The following is an 8,923-nucleotide window of genomic DNA, read 5'->3' as shown; positions in this document are numbered from 1 at the left end:
GATGCTTCTTTTACAGAGCAAAGGTTTCCTCCTTGCACACCTCCCATGCAAGTTAAATTTGTGCAGTCTACTGTAGGTCCCGTGAAGACTTCTATTAGCATCTTGTGGTCTACTCTGGAAGTCAACTTACTTGGACTGCCAGACCTGGGCATGTTGGCAGTTGTTTGAAAAGTCCTCCACTTGTACACTATATTCTGGACCGTGGAATGGCTAATGTCTCATTCTTTTGAGATCTTTTAAATCCCTTACCAGATTTATAAACTGCTACAATCTTCTTTCTGAAGGTCTCAGACAGCTCTTTTGATCTCACCATGGTGTTCACTCTCACTGCAGCAGTCATGAGCACATCAAATTAATGTCTGAAGTTTAAGTAGCGCAGACCTCCTTCAAATAGCTGAGTAATTATGTTCTAATCATGTGCACCTGTGTGTGATTTGAGCACTTTAAGTGGGAGGATATGTGAGGGTGTCCTAATTTATTCCTCTGTTAGAATACACAAGGAAATTTTTTGTTGTTTACCTGCAATTACATCACTTTCTTTTCCAGAGATAAAAAAAACAAACAAAAGATTTGACATCGATATGTGAACATTTCTTAAAAAAGAAGTTGAACTGAATATTTCATGGGGTGTCTTAATTTGTTCACATGACTGTATACTTTCCAGTATCTAAGACACTGACCTAGTATAAAGCAAAGTGCAGAATTTAATAGGCAGAATCAGATCTTGCTGCACATTTTAGGAAACTCTCAGCAAAGAAAAGGGAACTTGCTTGTTTCAATCTGTAACAGGAATATACTCGGTTGATTTGTAATATATGTCTAACTATAGTCACACAGAAAAGTACTCCCTCAGTCATGCACACAGTTATAGAGTGACCCTTATAGAAAAGTGCTTTGGTTATTTGAGTAATTTGTTAAAGTAACAGAATACTGGAGCTTCTTAAGAAAGTTGTTGATTGAAGCAAATCGTTAGGAAAGAGATAAGCCATTTCAGAATGTAGTTTTCTTGAGCTTTTGGAGAAGTGCTAAATGTGCAAAGCAAGCTGGAATGTGAGATGTTGGTACATTCAGTTTCTGATCTGCAGGTTTTTAAGACCTTCCTTTTATTTATTCTATGCTGAAGCTGATGTTATACACCAGATTTATGAAAAGGCAATTTGAAGAGGGACAGTTATTGCAGCACTGTCAGCATAAATGGATGCCAGTTAGCATAGCATATCTTCTTTGTGTTTTCTTGGCCTGCTATGCTACCACTTCCATCTTTTTGTATTTGGTTAAGGGAGAAAAAATCCTACTTCTTTCTCAATGTATACAGACAGACTTCTTTACTGTAAGAATAAAAAACACACATACACAACACCACAAAAACTGTGCTTTTCTTAATTCTCCTGTGGTCATGCTCTTTTATCTGATGACCTTATGAGTGATACAACTCTTACCTGCCTCTAACTCTGCTGACTTTTCAAGGTTGGTGATTGTGGAGTAAACTCTCCATCGTACAACAGTCTGGTTTGAATGAAAAGTAAAAAGATTTGCTGTAGACCACAGTGCTACCAGATCCTGTTCCAGCAGCTCTTTTTACCTTTTGATCATCCAGTTTGCTGCCCAAACAATCCAGCACATGTGAGGTGATCAGTGTCCTGCAAACTTTCTCGAGTTGCGGCACACTAAAGGTAGTGGCTGCAGCTTGAGGCATCCGTAAGTGCATGTGTGACATCATCACATTGACGTTTGCACATGCGTGAAGAAGGCCCTTCAAATGGGCCCCAAGACATCAGTGGGGAGTGCCAGCAAGGAAGAGGCCAGAGAGAGAGGCACTGGTGCTGGCTCCTAGACCACAGGATGTGCCTCTCACTGCGAGAGGCACATCCTGTAGGCAGGCAGCCGGCGCCTCTCCGCCTCCCCAGTGTGCCGCAGCACACAGTTTGCGATACACTAGTATAGATGGAGAAGCACTTGCTGCAGAGATGGGTGTTTGTTGGCATTTCCTGGATCACCATGTTAAGAGAACTGCTTCGTAAGCAGAAGACTGAACTTGATAGGATTTGTGGTTATATGTACCATATTTTCACGCAGATAACGCGCACCCGTGTAAAACGCGCACACGGGTATAGCGCGCAGAAACCACGATTTTATGTACAAAAACTTTTGTATACCGCGCATGCTGCCCGACTGTCCTTTCGCCCTCCCCGACTCTCCTCTGGTTGCCCCGACTCACCGTTCACCCTCCCTGACTTTCCGTGCGCTGTCCCGACTCTCCGTTCACCCTCCCTGACTTTCCGTGCACTGCCCCGACTCTCCGTGCGCTGTCCCGACTCTCCGTTCACCCTCCCTGACTTTCCGTGCACTGCCCCGCCTCTCCGTGCGCTGTCCCGACTTTCCGTGCACTGCCCCGACTCTCCGTGCGCTGTCCCGACTCTCCGTTCACCCTCCCTGACTTTCCGTGCACTGCCCCGCCTCTCCGTGCGCTGTCCCGACTCTCCGTTCACCTGCCCTGACTTTCCGTGCACTGCCCCGCCTCTCCGTGCGCTGTCCCGACTCTCCTTTCGCCCGCCCTGCCCTGCTCCCAGCTCTGTAAGCATGCGCAATGGTCTGAGCATGCTTGCCGCTTAGTTTTCACCAAGGCTGTTTTTCTGGTGGTGTGCTTTTCACCACGTGGCTGTGGCCCCCCTCTATCTGGCCTTGTAATTTGCCCAGTGAATACTATTTTGACTATACAACAGCATCTCAGCCTTTGGGTAAGCCTATAAAAGATTAATGCTGCATGTAGAGCCCACATTTTAATTTGATCTCTTCAGATTGGTATTCTGCATTTATCTACCCGGTAGTAGAGTTTATCAATTAAATTTAAATGTACCGCCATAATGGCAGGAATAAGACGAAAGTCATATACAGTGGACTTTAAGCTTCAAGTCGTTGCGAAAGCTGAGGAAATAGGCAACCGGGCCGCAGCGAGAGAGTTCGATGTTGGAGAAACATCGGTGCGTGAATGGAGAAAAGATAAGAAGGAACTGGAGAAATGCAATCCGCGCAAACGGGCACGTCGTGGGGCCAAACCAAAATGGCCTCAGCTGGAGGATGACTTGAAGCAGTGGATTCTGGCGAGAAGGGAGCAAAATCAATCAGTCTCTACTGTTGCGATTCAGATGAAGGCAAAACTACTTGCCAATGGAAGAGGAATACCCGACTTCAAAGCTGGCTTCACATGGATCTCAAAATTTATGAAAAGGAACGGACTATCAGTTAGATTGAGAACAACTGTTGGCCAGCGACTTCCAGATGACTGGCAGCAAAAATTGATTGATTTCCATGACTTTGTCGCCAAAGAAATATCTGAACTTGGCATCACTGCAAAGGACGTCATCAACATGGATGAAATTCCAATGGCATTCGACATTCCAGCAACAAGAACCATAGCCCCCACAGGTACTAAATCTGTTGCCATCACCACAACTGGGCATGAAAGAACGTGTTTTACAGTCGTTCTTGGTTGCTCAGCTAGCGGGGTTAAGTTAAAGCTCATGCTCATTTTCAAAAGGGTCACTATGCCCCGTGAAAAGCTGCCCACCAGTGTGGTTGTGATCCCCCTTTTTTTTCTATCTATACTCTTCCTAACCTATCTCTACTTTTATCTGTACCCCTCTTCCTAACCTAGCTCTACTTTTATCTGTACCTCTTCGCTGAGGCCCCGAGAGAGTGGATGGGGCTGGAAGCTGTGGATCGAAGCAGAGGTGGTTGACTGGAAGAACTACGAGGCACTCGCAAAGACTTGAGCCCTTGCATTGAGTGAATCAGTTCCAATGGAGGCACTCGCAAAGACTCTACTCCTTGCATCGAGTGAATCGGTTCCAATGGAGGCATAGGCAAAGACTACTCCTTGTGATGCATGCATTGATTCCAGACCAGACACTCGCAGAGATTCTGCTCCCTGTAGAAAGTGTGCGTACGGCTGAGGCACTGGAGGCGGCCCGACCTCGCGGGAGGCCTCCGCGTGCCCAGGCTGGATTTGAGAGAGAAGCTTCGGCCCCATCATGGTAAAGAGCTGAATGAATTGCTTCTCAAGTAAGGTCTGGAACGAAGCCGGCAAGGATGGATCCACGTCGCCAACGGGACCACTTGCACGGGCTTCGTGCTCCCTCGAGGCAGTGTGAGAGTGCTTGGACTTAGAAGCCTTGGGCACTTTAAGAACCACCACTTTAAGATAGGGCTGCTGCACTATCTGACCTGAAGAGTCAGAGGAAGACACCGCAGCCTGCGTCGAAGAAAGAGCCGGAACAAACGAGGCCGGTTTGATGAGGCTCGGAGCAGAAGATGTAGAAGCCTGGGGAGCCTCGGCAGAGGCCGATGGTGAAGGGCCCTTCGATGACGAAAGCTCCCTCGAAGACTCCATGCTGAACAGCGACTCCCACAAGATGCAACGACGCTTGAAAGCATGGGCTGTAAGTGTTGAGCAAGGCCGGCACGATTTCGGAAGGTGTTGAGGCCCGAGACACCGAAGACAGCGTCGATGAGGGTCCATCAGTGAAATCATGCACTGGCACTTGGAACACTTTTTAAAACCGGTAGCAGGTCGGGACATAGGCCGGAAAAGCTCCGCCGCAAGATCGAAGCCACAGGGCTGCGGCCACGTGGCCTGCCCGGTCGAACGGATGGAAGAAATTTTTTTTTTTTTTTTTTTTTTGAAAAACAATAAAAGTACGACGAAAATCAGCAATTAAGAGAAAAAGAACCCAAAACCGCGGACTTGAAGGCACAAATGAAAATACTTCACACAGAGTCGAAGACGGACTTCTCGGCTCAGCGGAAAAGTAAGAACTGAGGAAACGCGCGCTGGGCGGGAAGGCACTCTCGCATGGGCGGTGCGGGCGACTCGAAACTTCGAGTTTCATCAAGCAAGACTGCTTGTTAGGCGTCCGCATCGGGGCTCCGTTGGATCACGTTACCCATTAGTGAGAATACCTGCCTGCTTGTCCTGGGATAACAGAGATGCTGCAACAGGCTTGGGGAGACAGAAATAGATGTGGGCTTGGGGTGAGAGAGAGGGAAACAAAGATGCTGTAATGGGCTTAGGAGGGAAAGAGATGCTGGAGAGGGAGTTGGGAAGGTAGGGAAAGAGAGGGAACATAGTTGCATAGCGCAGGAGAAAAAGATGGTATACATGAAGAAAGGGAGAACTGTTGGACATGGTGGTGGAGAGGAAGGGAGGGAGAAATACTGGATGTTGTGGAGTGAGAAGGGAGGAAGATTGGACATGGTGGTAGTGGGCATGGAAGGAGAAATGTGCATGGTACTGGAGAGGGGTGATAGAAGAAATGGTGAGCAGGGGGCTGGTGTGTAGGGGGGCCGAAAGATGTATAAGGTCCAGGGGATGAGAGAGGGAGAAATATTGGATGTGGCAATAAGGGGGTAGGAGAGCTGCACCCTGGATCCTTCTTTATCTCTTTCCCCACTCCCTCTGCAGCAAGGAAGGAAATGAGAGAGAAAAGGTAGATAGTGAGAGAGGAAGGAAGAAATGCTGTTCAGGGGTAGGGAGGGGATAAAATGGCGATGGATCCAGGACAGAAGGGATTGAAGATGCTGTACAATGGGAGGGAGGGAAGAGAGAGGGAGAAATGCTGGACCATGGTACAAGGAACCTATGGACAGCAACTTTTTGAAGAATTTTCAGAAGAAGAGAAAAGCAGAAAAAAAAGAAACTGGAACCAACTTGATGGAAAAATAAATCTTCAGCTAACAAAGGTAAAAAAAATAAAGGAATTTATTGACAAAGATACTTGAAAATTAGGTTCTTAGCTTTAGTAATCTTCTACTGTATGCCTCTGTGGATTAACAAAAGGTGTTCAATCTGTACCTGCGAACTGGGTCTTGCAAAATGCCACACAAATTTTTTTATGCTCCTACATCGCAAAGGAACACAAAGCCCCCTACAGTTAAGCCCAAAAGCAAATCGAACATCATTGGGTCAAAGCATACACAGAAGGGGGCACAGGGAACTTCCCCACAAACACACTATTCTGTTCTGTTCTGCAACATAGAACAAATAAAAGCAAGAAACATGAAAAACAAGCATGAACATGGCAGCAATATGAAGCAACCTGCTGTGTGCAACAAGCACGGACTTAGCCAGTGGCAAAGATATGTACTCGGTTATGCAGAATGATTTCCTACAGGGCTCATCTGCTGGTTGTAAGTAGAGTTACCATATAACAGATTGAGATATCTGGGTTTTACTTCCATTGTAAGATACTTGGGCCTGAAAGGAATAACATCTAAGGCAGAAAATGCAGGTGATACAAAAACTAAACTCAACCTTAAGTTTATACACTGCATCCTCTCCACGGAAGTGGAGGTCGGCACAGTTTACAAGAACTTAAAATATAAGAAGAGAAAGGAAAAGGTTTACATGAGTTTATAAATAGAATGGAAGAGTAAGGGGGAAAACAGAATTACATGTTAGAGAAGAGCCCAGGTTCCACAACGGGATAGTAAGGTCATTCCAGAGACCTATGATTTTGAAGAGAAGAGGTTTACTTACATCTGTTACATCCACACTGGAATCTATACAGCAGGTGACATGCCAAAGCAATGACATCTGGGGTGGGACAGAAGAGCCTGCCCGCAAAACCGAGGCCCCAAAGGCAGAATTAGAGCCACCACATCTACTCTGTGAACCTTGTGGAAGGTATGAAAGGAAGACGAAGTAGCCGCTCTACAAATCTAGTCGGATAAACTGCTCGAGATCCACCCAAGAAGCTGCAATACCCCTGATCGAGTGAGCTTTGAGAGAAACTGGTGGCTGCATAAAACAGGCAATTCAAGTCGACAATATGGCCTTGCAGATCCATCTGGTAATAGAGGCCTTGGATGCTGGCCTGGATGGGCTAGTCTGGACAAACAGATGGTCAGAAAGATGGAAGGCATTGGTCCTTTCTAAGTAGTGGAGTAAGATTCTCTGCATGTCCAGTCTCCGTAAGATTACTTATCCTTCTGCTCTGACCCCATGGGATGAAAGAAGTAGACTAACTGCCTCGTTGACATGGAAATCCAAAATAACTTTTGACTGAAAGAAAGGAAGTGTACAGAGGGAAACCTATGTCTCTGTGATCCAAAGAAAGGGCTCTCTACAAGAGAGAGCCTGTAGTTCAGAAATACGCTTTGCAGAAACAATCGCCACGAAGAACACTGTCTCGATCATAAAGTCCAGAAGGGATGCATCTTTGAGCAGGTCAAAAGGAGCTTCAAGCACAACCTTTAGATTCCACATAGGAAAAGGTTGTTGCAGGGGTGGCTGCAAATGAAGCCCCCCCCTGAGAAATCTGGCATATCTTGAGCTGTAAGCGAACTGGAACCGCTATGCACTCTACAGGCCTGCCACTTGTACCATGAGGGAAGCCACCATCAGGCCTTTTTCTAAACCGGCCTGCAGGAAGGCTAAGACCACCAGAATGGGAACAGGTAACTGCTCCACCTGGTCTTGGCACACTACTGCTGAAAAGCCAAGGCTTGGCATAAGCTGCCATGGTAGAGGGCTTCTTGGACCTCAAAAGAGTGGCAATGACTATGTCAGAGTAGCCCCTTTGAATCAAGACCAATGTGCTGGGGGTTCTCCATAGGAACTGGTCACTGACTGAGAAGGTCACAATGAAGAGGAAGCTTGAGGCAATTGTCCCATTGAGGGCAAGGCCAGTCCAGGCCACAAGGATCACCAGGCATGTATGAGTAACGTGACCATTTATTTTTTTTCATCAAAACGGGACATCTATTAATTTCAGTCCCGCCCCCAATCCTGCCAATTCCACCCTAGCTCCACCCCCAATCCCTCCCCCAACTTCTTCCATTCATTTTTCATGTACACATAATATCTTATTAATTCATAATGGTAACAAAGCACACTATATGTAGAGAAAATGTTAATTATTTATATTTTGGGGGGTTTTCAAAGATGTCAAGGCAAATGACTTTGAAATATGCAATGTCACCTCAGTAACTATAGAAAAATAGACAAATATAGTGCAAAATATAGACAGCAGATATAAATTCTCAAAACTGACACATTTTGGATCACTAAATTGAAAATAAAATCATTTTTCCTACCTTTTCTGTCTGGTGATTTCATAAGTCTCTAGTTGTGTTTACTTCTGACTATGCATCCTTTCTTTCTGCACTCAGGTCCAACAATTGTCCCTTTCTATTCCCTCTCTCCTTCCTTCCTATGTCCTTAGTTCCCCAAGTGCCTCCTCCCTATATACTTAGTGCCCCCTTCTTATGTCCTTAGTTCCTCTTTCTGTGTCCTCAGTACCTCCTTCCTTTGTCCCCCTCACTGCCTTCCAGCCTTTGTCCCACTCCCTCCCTCGAAGCCTGCCTGCCACGCCAAAGCCTGCCTCCCTCCTTCCCTCCCACGCTGATTCAAACTGCCCGCTGCCGCTGCACCTTCTTGCCGCCCAGAAGCCACCTTCCCAACATCAATTCTGATCGGAGAGAAAGTTCCAGGCAAGCCAATTGCTGCCTGACTGGCCTGGAACTTCCTCTCCGACGTCAGAATTGACGTCGGGAAGAAGGCTTTTGGGCGGCAGGAAGAAGGTGCAGCAGCAGCGGGCAATTGGACAGGGGAGGGGAGGTGCTGGAGGGAGGGGAGGTGATTGGCTCTCCCGTTGTCCCCGCGCACAGCTTCAGGATGCTGTCCCTGAAAATGGGACATTTCAGCGTCCTGAAGCAGTGGCTCGGGACAATGGGGCGGCCGGTCCAATAACAGGACGGTCCCGTTGAAAACAGGATGTATGGTCACCATATGTATGAGTTACGATCCTGCAGATGACTCGACACTCCATGGGCTAAGGTGGGAAGACATAAAGGAGTTCCCGAGTTGGCCAGGACTGAAGCAATGCATCTAGATTTACTTCTTGGTTCTGCTCTTAGATAGAAA

Source organism: Geotrypetes seraphini, chromosome 11 (assembly GCF_902459505.1).
Source record: "Geotrypetes seraphini chromosome 11, aGeoSer1.1, whole genome shotgun sequence".
In the NCBI taxonomy this organism is placed as follows: domain Eukaryota; kingdom Metazoa; phylum Chordata; class Amphibia; order Gymnophiona; family Dermophiidae; genus Geotrypetes; species Geotrypetes seraphini.
The sequence above is the reverse complement of the archived record's forward strand: the minus strand, read 5'-3'. Positions refer to the sequence as shown.